The 13705-nt window shown below is 37.8% G+C and overlaps 2 protein-coding genes across 3 annotated transcripts in view; one reads left to right on the forward strand and one right to left on the reverse strand.

The window, feature by feature from the left end:
- The window catches only part of COL10A1 (collagen type X alpha 1 chain), a 61037-nt gene extending 48028 nt beyond the window's left edge, over positions 1-13009 (reverse strand). For both annotated transcript variants that reach the window (XM_045009973.1, XM_045009974.1), the window contains exon 1: positions 12778-13009. The gene's annotated coding sequence lies outside the window, so the exon portion shown is untranslated. The remainder of the gene's footprint in view (positions 1-12777) is intronic.
- Positions 1-13705, forward strand: part of LOC123366466 (dermatan-sulfate epimerase) — a 275329-nt gene that overhangs the window by 72620 nt on the left and 189004 nt on the right. The window lies entirely within an intron of this gene.

Here is a 13705-nt window from a genome sequence, read left to right on the forward strand (position 1 = left end):
CTGGTCTTACACTATCGGTGTGGCTCTCCCAGTGAGTGTCACTTAGTGGCTTCATGGTCAGATTTGTAACATTGTCCATGAGGATCTTCCACCTGATAGCTGATGCTGAGAACAGGGTGTATGTCCTTTGCAGTACTCTGAAGAGAGATTGAATCTAAAGAAGATGATGCTGCATCTGACACAACCAGGTTGGGGGAATGGCAGCCACAAGGCCTGAGGAGAGCTCTTGGATTTAGTACAAAGATCCTTGCCTGGACACCACTGTTTCTTCCCTTCATGTTCACGCTGTTGTCGTAGCCTTGTCTGCAGCAGTCCTGAAGCTTTATTTTATTTTCATTCAGAACATTCATAAATAGTTCTGTTAGGCCTTTTCCTGTAGAGTCATTCACAGAGCAGAAACAGGTAAAGTGTTTCTTTGCTTGGATACAGCCATCCTTGTCATCAACAAATCTTACTGTAAATGACACCTTTTCACTGTGACTAATGTCAGGAGTGCAGTCCATTATTATGCCATAGTACTTCGGTTTGCTGAGCCGCTAAATATGTTATCAAGCACCTTCTTTGCCATAAGGTCAATCAATTCATTTTGAATTGTTTTGCTGCAGTAATGGTCCATAGCCTCTTTACAAACTACTCAATGTAGGTGTTCACGCATTACATCATCACTTTTCCCAAGGAGCTCTACCAAACCGATTAAATTACCATTACGTTCAGTGAACGACTTATCCAACAAGCCCTGGAAAGCCAAATTATTCTTTGCAAGGAAGAGAATAATTGAGATCAGACACTTGAGCATGTTCCTCCAGTGCTGGGTTTCTACATTAATAATGTGCTGGTTTTCTGCACCTGTGCATGTATTCAGATTGAGCCTGGACTCGACCTCCATCCATCTGGAGTAGATGGTAACTTTTCATGTTGCTTTAGAGCATCAGCTAAGTTATGCCAGTAATTGTACCCAGAAAGCACAAGTAACATTCTTTGTTTGTCAAGATTTGGCATTCTTGTGAAGTATTTTGCAACAAAAATGGAACAATTTTGTCATTTGATTTTGAGTAAAATAACCAACGCTGATTCAGTTTCTCACCATTCTCGAGCACTCTTTCACATTGACTTTGGGAAGTGACACTTCTGATAATTTAGTGGAAATGTCATAGCCTCGATTTTGCCTGGCCCATTCAAAATTGTACAGTCAATATTGGCAGAGTTTAGGATTGCCAGGCATAAAGCAGGATCTGATGTATCGATTTGTGGTGTGCAATTTTTCTCGCTGTTTCTGTCATCATGCAAAGCTGATTCTTCTTTATCATTTCTCTCCTTTTCATGTGAGACATATTCTTCCTTATCACTCTCCTTTATGCTGCCAGGAAAAATGGACAATACTTCATCATTTCCTTCATATTTCCATTCCTTCTCTTCAAGCAAATCTGCTAATTCCTTAGTAATAGGATTTCCATCATTTTCGCTTTACTCCTCAATTTCTTCTGCATTGGGACAATCGCTACTGCCCAAGCCTGGTCTGTGTCGTTCTGTTTCAGATATTTTTCCATCAAATTTTCCCCGGCTGCAAACTAGATTGCAAATGAGCTTTTCACTTCCTATACTGAGCTCCTGAAGGCTTTTTGGGGGGCATCTTTTCTTTTCTATGAGGGAAAACAGACAATATTTGAGAGTCTATGTTCTTCAGTCTTAGAAAGATATCCAACATTATGTGTTAAGTGTGGCAAAAGAAGTAACAATATTTCTTTTATATTGTTGTGTAGATAGGGGTTCGATAGATATCTCTGGTATGTCATTAAATATGCCCTTTAGTCACTACTTATATTCTTCAAGACTCTTCAAGTCTTAAAACCCAAGTATGCTTTCACAAATACACAATAAAACAAGTTCACAATATTGCAGCTGGGCTCTCATTTCACTTCAGTTTGTTCTTATATCTCGCTGACTGACTGGTAACACCCTGTCCCTTATATATCCGCAACAGCCTGGCTGACAACATTCTAGGATGTTGAAGGAAAATGTAGTTCTCAGAAAGTCTGGAAGGTTTCATGAGATTCTACAAAGGCCCAGAACATTCTAGGAGGTTAATGAAAAATGAATCAACATATGGAATACTTGAAACATGTTACTTCAAACATTCTTTTCCCTTTTGTCACTAACAACAAAAACAATGCCCCAAGGCCATTACCTCAGGTAGTCGCCTGGGTCACCTGCCTATAAATCCAGCCCTCCTTGCAAGGGTAATTTCCAGTGGACTTTCTGGTCTTGCAATTTTATTGCAGTTACTGTGAGGCCATTTTGTTCCCTAGTAATTGCTGCATCACAGTAGTAACGCCCCTTAGGACATTTCTTATACTCTGGTTATGTGTCCCTCCCACTAAATCCTGCATTATGATATTTGCTCCACAGAGTACACTATATTCTGCAGATTATGTAGAACTGGAAATTAACAGCTGCAGGACACTAAGAGTGCTGGTGACTTTTAAAAAATAAAATACAGCAAAAACACATATGCCATTGAATATGAGGAGAGTGTAAAACTGTTTTCGATATCGATAGTATATATATAAAACCATGTAACATGTTTTGCACCAAAATGGTGGAAGATAGAAACTTGAAAATTGGCAGAGAAATACCCCTCACTGAGAAGCACCTTTGAGTTTTTAGGTGAAAATAAATTTGGATTTGGCTGTTAGGAGACTGAAAATCATAATTTGAGTTTGCACAGTAAATTTTGAACAGAAGAAAAGGTATTTTATGGTGCTGGTGTGCATGGCAAATGTTAACTTTGTGGCGAGCATGCATAACTTATGATGTGCTTATGCAATGAGGCAGAGGACACCCTTGATAACACCTGCAGGTATCCATTACATTGGGTTTGTATATTTTCAGACCTATGTCACTGGATTAGGTGAAAGAATAAAAGATAAATTTCTCTGAAGCCATTGCAACAATAGATTTTGCCTTTCTATGAAAGGACATCCTGTGTACCCTGTGGTCAGTCTTAAAAATTGAACTTCCTTTCTGCCAGTTAATGGAGTTACTCCTGTAGCTCATGTGATAGAGGCTCATGTTTTTAGATCCTGAACCACTTAAGTCAGTGAAGCTACTTGCATGATCAAGAGACAAAGGAAAAAACAAACCAAACAAACCCCGACACTCTCTACATTAATACAATCTTCAGGTTTCACAGTTAAAAAAAAATACAGAAAGGTGTATTTGATTTGTTTTTAAAATATGAATGGTACTCTATCAATACATTTGACAAAGAAAAACAGGAATAGAAAATTCTACAAATGTGTCTTTTGTCCAAATGCTGACTAGAGCTCTAGTGCCTGAGGGGGTTTGCTACATTTGTGTTTTGTATAAGGCCTAATTCAGAGCCCACTGATCTCAGTGGACTTTGGATCGGGCCTATAGTAGAGCTGAATAAAGCTACATTATGAACAAATCCCAGAACACTCATTTAACACTGCTATCCGCTACCCAGATACACCAGTGTTTCTGATGCTTGATTTTTATTATAAATGTTCCTTCATTTCATGTACATCGGCTTGTAATCCTTGTGGTATCAGCAAAGGGCTGAGGTTTCCAGAATAGTGTGGTGGAGATGCAGAAAATATCATTTATAATATTAATAGTAAAGCTAATATGTATTATGTGCCTTCATAGCATAACAATTGCAATTCCTTTTGAAATGTTTAAAAATAGACTTATTAAATATCAAGTGGTATAAAAAGAAAAGTCTCTCTGTTAATTAGAGCTGGTAGGAGAATGGTAATATTGTCCTCAAAATTTAAAAAAACAAACAAAAAAAGGGAACAGTTTTTCTTGTTCATTGAAAAACTGAACAGCCTCCAATGAAATGAGACTTGTGAAACATTTCTTTTTGGGAAAAAAGGTCTTTTCTCCATGTTCTATTTTTAATTGTTTTTCTTTGATGGAAAAATGTCTATTGTTAGTGAAACTCTTTGACCTCCAAAAATCATTGTGAAACCTCAAGAAGCCTTTGGCATTGTGCAATTGCTGTCATTCCTATATTGAATGTTACCTGCTTTTTTTCCTACTCAAATCAGATGCCAGTTTAAAAAACAAAACAAACAAAACATGCCCTTCAACCTAGGAAGAATTCTATAAATATTTTCCCACCACTAATATAGTCACTTTTATTTAGTTATATTTAGAAAAACTAGTACATGTTTCTTTCCAACTGGCCTTTGCTTATGAAATATAACATGTTTAGTTTGGTTGCAGGAGCTTTAAAAGGATCTGGTAGATAGTGGATAGACAGACAGTATAGATAGACAGTGCCAAGCTAGCTGAATATACATATTAAACTATGAAGATCGTGTTTACGGTAGGAAACAAAAAAGAAGAGAGCTGCTTATGCTTTCTAAATTAGAAGTATTACATTTTGATAGTTTCCTCTGATAATACAGAGAAGATACATGAATCTTATACTTATTTGATGATATTCAGACCTCACCACTGGAGGATGTTGATAGTTTGTATCATGTATTCATTCAGTCCTCAATCCTGTGAACACTTATGCACATGCTTAACGTTTTATGCACCTCAGTAGCCTGACTTCAGTGGGACTATTCAGATGTGTAAAGTTAAGCATGTGCATTAGTGTTTTCAGGATCAGTGCCTAGAATTCCTGCTTTATTTAACAAATATAAAACATTCAACATAGAATCAACAACCAAATAGAATCTATCATCTTCTTAAATTTATTTCTCTTGACTTTTAGTTCATTTCTCAGTTGGTAAAGCAGAAGTAGTAACAGTGGTATGAATATTACAGATAGACAGACTGGTTTAAAACAAAGGAAAAAAACCCAAACAGCTGGCTGAAATCTAACCTGAGCTGATATTTTTATTTCTGAGCTTTGAAAGAAATTAATTTAGGTTTTCTTTACTGTTCTTTTTCATAAACCTCTCAGTTCTTTTGAGATTAAAAGAATGAGTTCAGATTGGAGCTTTCAGCAGTCCAGTTCACAGTCTGTATTGGCCTTGTTTTCTGACAGATAATGTCCATATTTATTTTTGTGTGTGCATGTAATAATACTTACATACCTACATGTATTAACATACGTATCATAGATATGTATTATATATGTTAAAATTATATTAAAACTTACATTATGTATATCAAATTTTGCTCCTGTGCTACTTAATGCTGAAATCTCTGATCAGCTGTCAGTGCCACAACATGCTTTTGGGTGCTCATAAGTTCTTCACATGGGAAGGTGAGGAAAATCTATTTTTGGTACTCAGAATAGAACTGTTTGCACACTAAATATGGTCATTAAACATCAGGCCTGTTATTTGCATGTTGGCTAATATTTATATTTGGTTGGGGATTTTTGGCTTGGGATTTATATCCAAATGTAACTATTGCCTTTAAAATCTGTTTGAGAATGGCACCTTTCTGTTGAACAGAAACCTATTTTTTTTTCTTTTCAGTCTTCTGAAGTGGACTGAAATCTATCATCACCCCAAACATGAAGCTAAGGACTATTAAATGGTGTGGGGGGGGGGGGAGAGGGGGAAATCTCTCTCTCTCTCTCTCTCTCTCTCTCTCTAATAATCCTTCATATATCCTTTATATATAGGTTCTAGCAATTCATCGCTGGATTTTATATGATGTCCACATTAAGATCTAAGGCACTTCACTTCTAGATGGTCTAGTTGTGGCTCTGACCACTCCTCATTCCAAAATTTAGGTATGGAGAATGGTCTAGTTGTGCATTAGCTGCCACGTACAAATTGTAATCCTACTCTGAACCTTCCACCAGATAAATCTAGTCTAAGCATTTTAATAGATCACTAATCTTTAGCATGTTAAAGACGTCCAGTGAAGTGCTGTCCTTCAAAATAATACGACAGGCAGTGGCTAGTGATGATGCAGAATGGTAATGCAGTGATGATATAGACATTGGCAGATTGCTGTTGTGGATATATTACAGTCAAGTGGAATGCACAAAATACATTCTGAGGGGTAGAAATGGGGATCACACAAAGGTGTTTGTGAAGTCACTGACAGGTGGAATATATAAATGGAGGGGAACAGGTGCAGAGGAGTGGAGTTCAGTCCAAATCACTGAGGATCTCCCCAGTTCCAGCCATGTTAATTTCATTGTATTTATATTTCAACTTGTATTTATTCAATACATGTTGAAGCTCTTTATTAGGAGCACAGTCCTTGCAAGTGAGGATTGACTGGACCACCTCATCGAATCCAAGTTGTTGCTCCTTAGTTGTCTGCAAGGTTGCTGATGAATAGCGTTTCTTGTATCCACCCTCACTACTCTCCAAATTTGCATGTACTACTTACACAGTTAACTAGCCCCTACTGGTCTAGAGAGCAAGACAGTTGAATTAGAAATGGAAAAACCCATGGCAATGGAAAGCACAGTTACAGGGCCATTCGTGAGTCTCTTTCTATTAATACTATGTATCTTCTCCAACATACTGTGGACATTCAGAGCCAGCCTCAGCATTTTGAGTTGTACCTGTGAAACAATTCACCCCTGCTCCATGTCCCCCATTACGCACAGGATCAGGCTTAAATTTTGGGAATGTTTATTAAGATGATTCATTGCTTCTCCTCTTCTCCTTCCCTTCTCTTTCCCCCTCCAAATATACATACCATCACAAGCCTCCTCTGCCACAGGAGAACTAAAACCCAGATGGAATTTGTACAGAGTTGTCAGCATTTATGAAATGTCCCTTGAAATAGTTCCATGTAAGCTTGGGCGGTCACTACAGGGTGTGAAAGTGCATTCTGATGAATGTTAGGTTATTATTTTTCTCCAGTTATTTAACTGGTGGATCCTGAGTAGCCAGCTCAACTAATTTAACAGAACTGTTAATAATCTCTCTCTCTGTGACACAACTTCATGAGCTTGCAATATTCTTTTGAGGATACCCAGAGTTGTGAGTCATTGTGTTCCCTCTCTGCCTCAGCAAGAATGAGTTCTGTGCCAGCTCCCTGCCACTCTAGTCTCTTTTCCTCACCTACAAACTCCTCAAGGTTCTCCCAGCCAACTCCATGAACTCCAGTCCCCGAGCTCATCAGAGAAGTTTCTCTGCAATGCACAGACCCTGCTGCTGTGTATTCACAGAAGATATTAAATTTATTGCTCTTTAAAGAGTCAGTACATCACCGCTTATTAATTTAACTGGGTAAATATAGTCCTCACTTCAAACACAGTTCTGAGTTGGCTTATAACAAAAGTAAAACAAGCTTATTAATAAAAGAGCATAGATTCAGTGATACCAAATAAAAGAGATAAAGGTATAGGTGTTTACTAGGAAATAAAGGGAAAACAAGCATCTGGAAGTCTAAAATTTAATTTATCAAGATACAGTCTTTGGTAAAGATGGCTTCTTTTACCCACAGTCTCCTTTCCAACTTTTTACTGGCCAGCTTGGCCAGAACCCATCACAGAGATTGTATTGTTTGGTTTCTTTGTCTCCTGAAGAGAAGGATAGAGAAGGAGTCACTGTTCCTTAGATTCCTACAAGTCAGGAAAGCCTCCTGGGAACTCACTCTTCTGTGTCTCACTAGGGTCAGGAGCTATGTTAATTTTCTGAGGGGTAGCCTTGTTAGTCTGTATCAGCAAAAACAATGAGGAGTCCTTATGGCACTTTAGAGACTAACAAATTTATTTGGGCATAAGCTTTTGTGGACTATAACCCACTTCTGAGGCTGAGGGAACTGGGATTGTTTAGTCTGCAGAAGAGAAGAATGAGGGGGGATTTGATAGCTGCTTTCAACTACCTTAAAGGGGGTTCCAAAGAGGATGGATCTAGACTGTTCTCATTGGTACCAGATGACAGAACAAGGAGTAATGGTCTCAAGTTGCAGTGGGGGAGGTTTAGGTTGGATATTAGGAAAAACTTTTTCACTAGGAGAGTGGTGAAGCACTGGAATGGGTTACCTAGGGAGGTGGTGGAATCTCCTTCCTTAGAGGTTTTTAAGGTCAGGCTTGACAAAGCCCTGGCTGGGATGATTTAGTTGGGAATTGGTCCTGCTTTGAGCAGGGGGTTGGACTAGATGACCTCCTGAGGTCCCTTCCAACCCTGATATTCTATGATTCAAATGTTAATAGACTTAGAGGAAAAGTTTGAAGGATATTTGTGTAAAGTAATGACTTTACTTTAAATCCAGATTTTTTTTTCCTTTTCCACAATGGGAATTCAACATTTGGGATCCTAAATATGTTAGAAAATGAAATAATCATGAAGAATCAAACAGTTAATCACCAAAAGAGTACATAACCAAAAAATCAGTATGGAAAAGGGTCAAAACTAGGGAATCAAATGACTGGAGGTTTTGAAATGACCCATAGCTCTACAAAAGTTCTAAGAGCTGTAAGAGAGTACTAAAAGATCAATGAACTGGATCTCCACCATGTCTGAGTTCCCCAGTAGAAAGGGGTTGCAGCTTCCTTATCCCAAACTCTCTGGCCCTGTTATAAATGTTCCTCAGTACCTTTCTAACTTGTGTCATCAGCAAAAGGTCCTTGGTGATCTTATGCCAGTGGTGGGTCAGGTGTAGTGGAGTTCCTCTTACATGTGCCTCCTTCCCTGACCTTCTTATGTTTTCCAACAATACAATCCCTCTCCCTTCCCTTATACTGAGGTCTTGTGTGATAAGCTGGTGCAGGAACTGGCTTTGCTACCTTTAACAGCTTTTTGCCACTGGAGAGTGACCTTGTGCCAGAATATACCCCCTTGCTGTTTCTTATCAGGTTAAGTTTACTTGGCACTTCTTGAATAGTGTAAGGTGTGCTTAGCAGACTGAAGAATCCAGTTCAGGGTGTTAAACAGGATAATTGACTCCAAAAAAGCACCCAATTGGCTGATAAAATAACTTGTAAATTCTGATAATTCTGCTAATTTAATATTGTTAACTTCATTGAGCGATATAGTACATGGAAAATTACTTGCAACCTCTAAACACTTCACTGATGGAGTGACCTTATACTGATGGAGTAACCTTATATCTCTTAATACGTTTTTTATAAATATCCAAGATATAATGTGTGTCTTGTGTGACCTTGAATGAAAATTGTCATACAACTTTAAAAATGTGCAGGTGACAGTGTACATCAAAGAAGGCGTAGTGGCCTGGACAAGAAATTGCATATTTATCTTTATTTTGGTATGAGGGCCAGTACCTCTGGAAAGTGCATTAGGTTACAGATACAGGATACACTGAATTTTAGGGCTTCTGTGTTCAATGATGTGGTTTTGCAGAAAATTAAGCTATATGAGTGGCAACTATGTTGTAAGACACGAATAAACATAGTTTCCATGGTGGTGTGTCTTCTCTCCTCCCATCTCCCCATCTGACACTATTTTCTTTTTGTGCAAATATGACAAAACTGACAGCAGAGGCAGAGCCATCAACTTTGCATGACAAGCGATGCTAAACAACTTTAGCAACCTCGAAGTCTTGGGGCTTTGAATTTAGCAAGGCTGCATGCCATATCAAAGAAAAATTGCTGGCACATCCTGTTTAAAATGAAAAGAGGCAATCCTGGTCTTCATGACAATCTGGCTGGGACTCCATGTTTATTTTCAATATTCCTGTACAAGTAAAAACTGTCTGCTAAAGATTACAGTGTGCTAGTTTCCTTATAACAAAGAGTTTAAAAAAAAAAGGTTGGCCCTTTTGTATGCTAGAATAAAAAATCTTATTTTATTTAATGGTATAGGAAGTTGGGAGACTTAAGCATGAGCTGGAAGGGATGAACTTAACATAATTAAGTGCTTTGCTGAATTCGGACTGTAGTGTCGCCACTCTTACTAAAGACTGTTGCTGTCTTTACATTTTCTTATAGGTTCTCCTTTTTACTTTATTCTGGAGTCATGAGTTGCAGGAGTGAATTTTTGGTGACTGTTTTAAAGGCCACTATTCTTGGTGCAGGTCTCCATCTGTCTATTTAGAGACTTATGTTATGCTTATGACTATGGTGGGCTGAATATTTCTGGAATTCTCTGTCTCATAGATTCCCTTCTCTGAGTCTTTAATGCCTCTTTGTGACAAAGGAAGAACAGATGACGCTTCCTCCAGATCCTGTTAATTTTAAGGGACTAGCTAGGATGGGTCATCTGATGTGGTCCCTCTCCTAGGAAAAGGGTCAGACCTTATGAAAAGAAATACTATTGCAATGGTCCAATCAGTGTAATAACACTAAGAGTGAAATGTATTATTTTGGATCACTACAAGATTACTTGTTTTAAATAAGAGACAAAAGCCAGGATCCAAACTGGAGCTCCAGTTCAACAAGGTACTTAAGCTGTGCCTAACTTTATGCATGTAAGGTGTCCTATTGAAATCATTGAGACTACTGAAATTTTTCAAGTTAGTGTGCCCTTAAGTATATGGCTGAATTGGGTCCTTGGGTCTCCCTTGTGGCATTGCCTCTGAGTCCCTCAGGCAGCTTAATTTTTGAGTGTTTCACTATATTTCCATTCTACGTCATCATATTGGTCACTTTTACTGAGTTAGTGTGATAAGTGATTTGAATCAAGTAAATTTAAAAACAAATGTCAAACAACTTTAAGGTCCTGATTTTCCAGCTAAAAGAAGCCCCAAGTTATGGCTCTTGTTCCTTCCTCTATCTGTCTTTCCCCCCATTAATATGGCATCATGTTCACATTCAGAGATCCCTGCTGTATTATACTGCAATGCAACGGAGTACAGCTGAGAGCTATAACTATCATCGCTGTTTTGTTTTATTTTTCAATGTGTATAATTGCTCTCCAAAGTCTACTTAATTACTCTGCTTTTTGGTTTTTTTCCAGGCATCTCCATTTCAGTCCATGTCCCAGCACTTCACAGTCAGTGTAATAAATTCTGACCCATCTTGAAAGCCCAATAGCAAGGATCGAAAAAAGAGGTGCCTCAAAACAATATATTTTTTTAAATGCAACATATAGACATAACAGTATAAAGAAGCCATTTATATGAGCCATTCAGTCTGTAGGATGATGAAGTGTGATTGTTAATATCAAACATTCTTATAAGTTCTTCAAAGCTGTCACAATAAAATGTTTTGTCCCAGGGGTGAAGGTACAGACTGTTCACCAAACTGTGGCCCTCAATACAGCTAATGACCACTCTCTCACTTTTTAATATAAAGATGAGGCCCTTAGACAATAGAGTGCAGTGCTTCACCTGATCTGAGAGAAGGGAATTGCATGTTCTGACCTGTAGGATTCTCTTAGTTGCGTCACTCTATTAAGGATAAGGGCAGCTACAGTTTGCTTGATTTAGTGTAAATTAAATCTGGCCTTCACACTCTGCAAATCTGCAGATTGCCAACATCTCTTGTAGTGCAAAGTTTAAGCCCTCCTGTGGTAGTACATATTCTGGAGGCTCTGTTAAAATGATCTTTGGGTGAGTTGTGATGATTCCCTCAGAAAAGTTACGCTTTATAATTTCAGTCCCTATTGTAAAGCTGTAACAGTGGTATTGTGAAGGTGCTCTGGAATCTTCATTGAAAATGTATTCTTTCTGTTCATGAGCCAATTTTCAAATCTTAAAACTCAACGGATTTTTTAATGGAGTGACCCTAAATCATTTGCTGAAAAGTTTCCACTCCAAACTAAGGATTAAGTGGTATGTAAAATTAAGTTTTTTTTAAAAGTTGCTGTTTTTCAGTAGAGCGTGATGAAAAAAGCATCTGAAGCCACAGAAAGTTCCTCCCTCCCCTTTTGTCCATGTTATAAAAAAGAAAAACCAGCCAAACTCATGCAGAAGAAAAATTGAAAGAGGGAGAAGGGAAAAGCTTAAATACCAATTGTCAGTTCAAACCATTTTTTAAGGTAAAATAATAAACCCCTTAGAAAGGGAGTTTGTAATTCATGGTTGGTACATCCTTAACTTTGTGCCATAACTGGTGGCGTTTTTTTTTTACCCCTCTTGGAGTATTAGCATTGTTGAAGCATTTAAATGGAATGACTTGCAAACACATTGAAACATAACGGAAATTAAATAATATGTTTTCAGTTAAATCTTTCAGTGTAGCAGGTTCATCCCTCTTTTTGTTAACAGCATTGTACAAAGACACTTTATGTAACAAGCATCACTGAGGGGTTCTGGAATATTTTGAACCTAAGTCTTTTGAATTCACAGGAATTACCCCATGTTAATAACTCAGCAAATATTGTAATTAGGCTATTAAAAATCTATCATGTGATTAATCTGAAAGGAAAGTAGCACTGTTTTCAAATGGTTTAATAACTAGATCATAACCCCTTATCAATTTGAAATGTATCCCATTGGAAACGTGAGGGGATTACACAGCAGAAATAGGGTTTTTCATTCTCTGTGTGTACATCACATGAAGAAATATTAAAGGCATATGAAGGCTCAGTAAATCATTTTGCTATTCAGACACTGAATTTCAGATAAGTGGAATATTTGCTGGTATTTTTACATTTTGTATCATATTCCGAGACTTGAAAAGAATGGAATGTCTTTTTCCTACTTGCAGTAACGTTTATTGCTTCTTATTCAGCGCTTGCTAGTAAAGATAATAAAATGTGAGCATAAATCAGCCTATTTTAAGAGACATTTTGTTTTATATAATCAACTTAGATCAAATACATTTTAAAAGAAAAATATTGCGCTGTTTTACATTCATTTCCTCTGAAAACAACACAGTTACTTTTTTTTTTTTTTGTAACTGCCATGTATTTTAGTAATTCCCCCTCATCTTTCTGGATGTCTGACTACATGACTACATTCTCATCCTACCTTTTAGCTGAGTGAAAGATGTCTTTAGATAGAGGGGAATGCCTGCTTGCTGGATGTCACGGAAAGTTGCCACTTTCTCGGAGAAGGGGTGCTCCTCTTGCAGCAGTCATGATTCACAGAATCTTTCAGCAGGCATTTCAGGAGGGTTAAAGTGAGGCAGCTCGCTAATTCAAGAGCCTTTTTTGGTAGCTTTTGGATTTTTTAACTTTTTATGCAAAGCTAAGCTGAATCATATGCTGGCTACTGAATGATAGATCTGCCTTCTGAGTCAGTTCCAGGAGCGAATAATTTTCTGTTTCCCAGCAGTTAAATGGCTCTGTATGAGAGGTGGAAGGGGATTGAGGATTCTTATTCATCTGATCCCATGTGTTAATTTAAAGAAGAGTATGACATTTATTTTGGCATACATCTCTATGCTGGGATGGGATTAGTATGACTTGGAAAGCAAAGTCTCTAGTGTTTCTAATTAATCAAACTTATTTGTATACTTTAAGAAAAAAACCCACTCTGTCATTATGGTGTCTTCCCATGTTTATTGCTCTGTTCACGTTACAGTATCAAAGTTCAGATTTCAGAATTGTTTGGATAATTCCTGGGAGGTCTTATTGCTGATTCTACATCTGTCTTCCATCTTTGTGCTACTATGAGTTTTATATGTACAAGATCAGCCAGATTTAGGATGTACAGTAGCCTTGCCTGAGTAAAGAGTGATGGTCTTAAGAGACTTGACTATAGGTTTTAGAGTGGGACCCATGGAATAATCTCCTCTCTGACCCCTCTTTCCTCACTCTTCTCCATTTGAGCTGTCTGTTTTGGAACCCTGATTATCTCCATTTGTCATACAATCCTCCGAAGCCCAGGTCAGAGCAGTTAATTCTGTGATCAAAGAAGATTACATTGGGGTCTATTGTAAGTCCATCACCTTTTC

This window comes from Mauremys mutica, chromosome 3 (assembly GCF_020497125.1).
Source record: "Mauremys mutica isolate MM-2020 ecotype Southern chromosome 3, ASM2049712v1, whole genome shotgun sequence".
Classification (NCBI taxonomy): Eukaryota; Metazoa; Chordata; order Testudines; family Geoemydidae; genus Mauremys; species Mauremys mutica.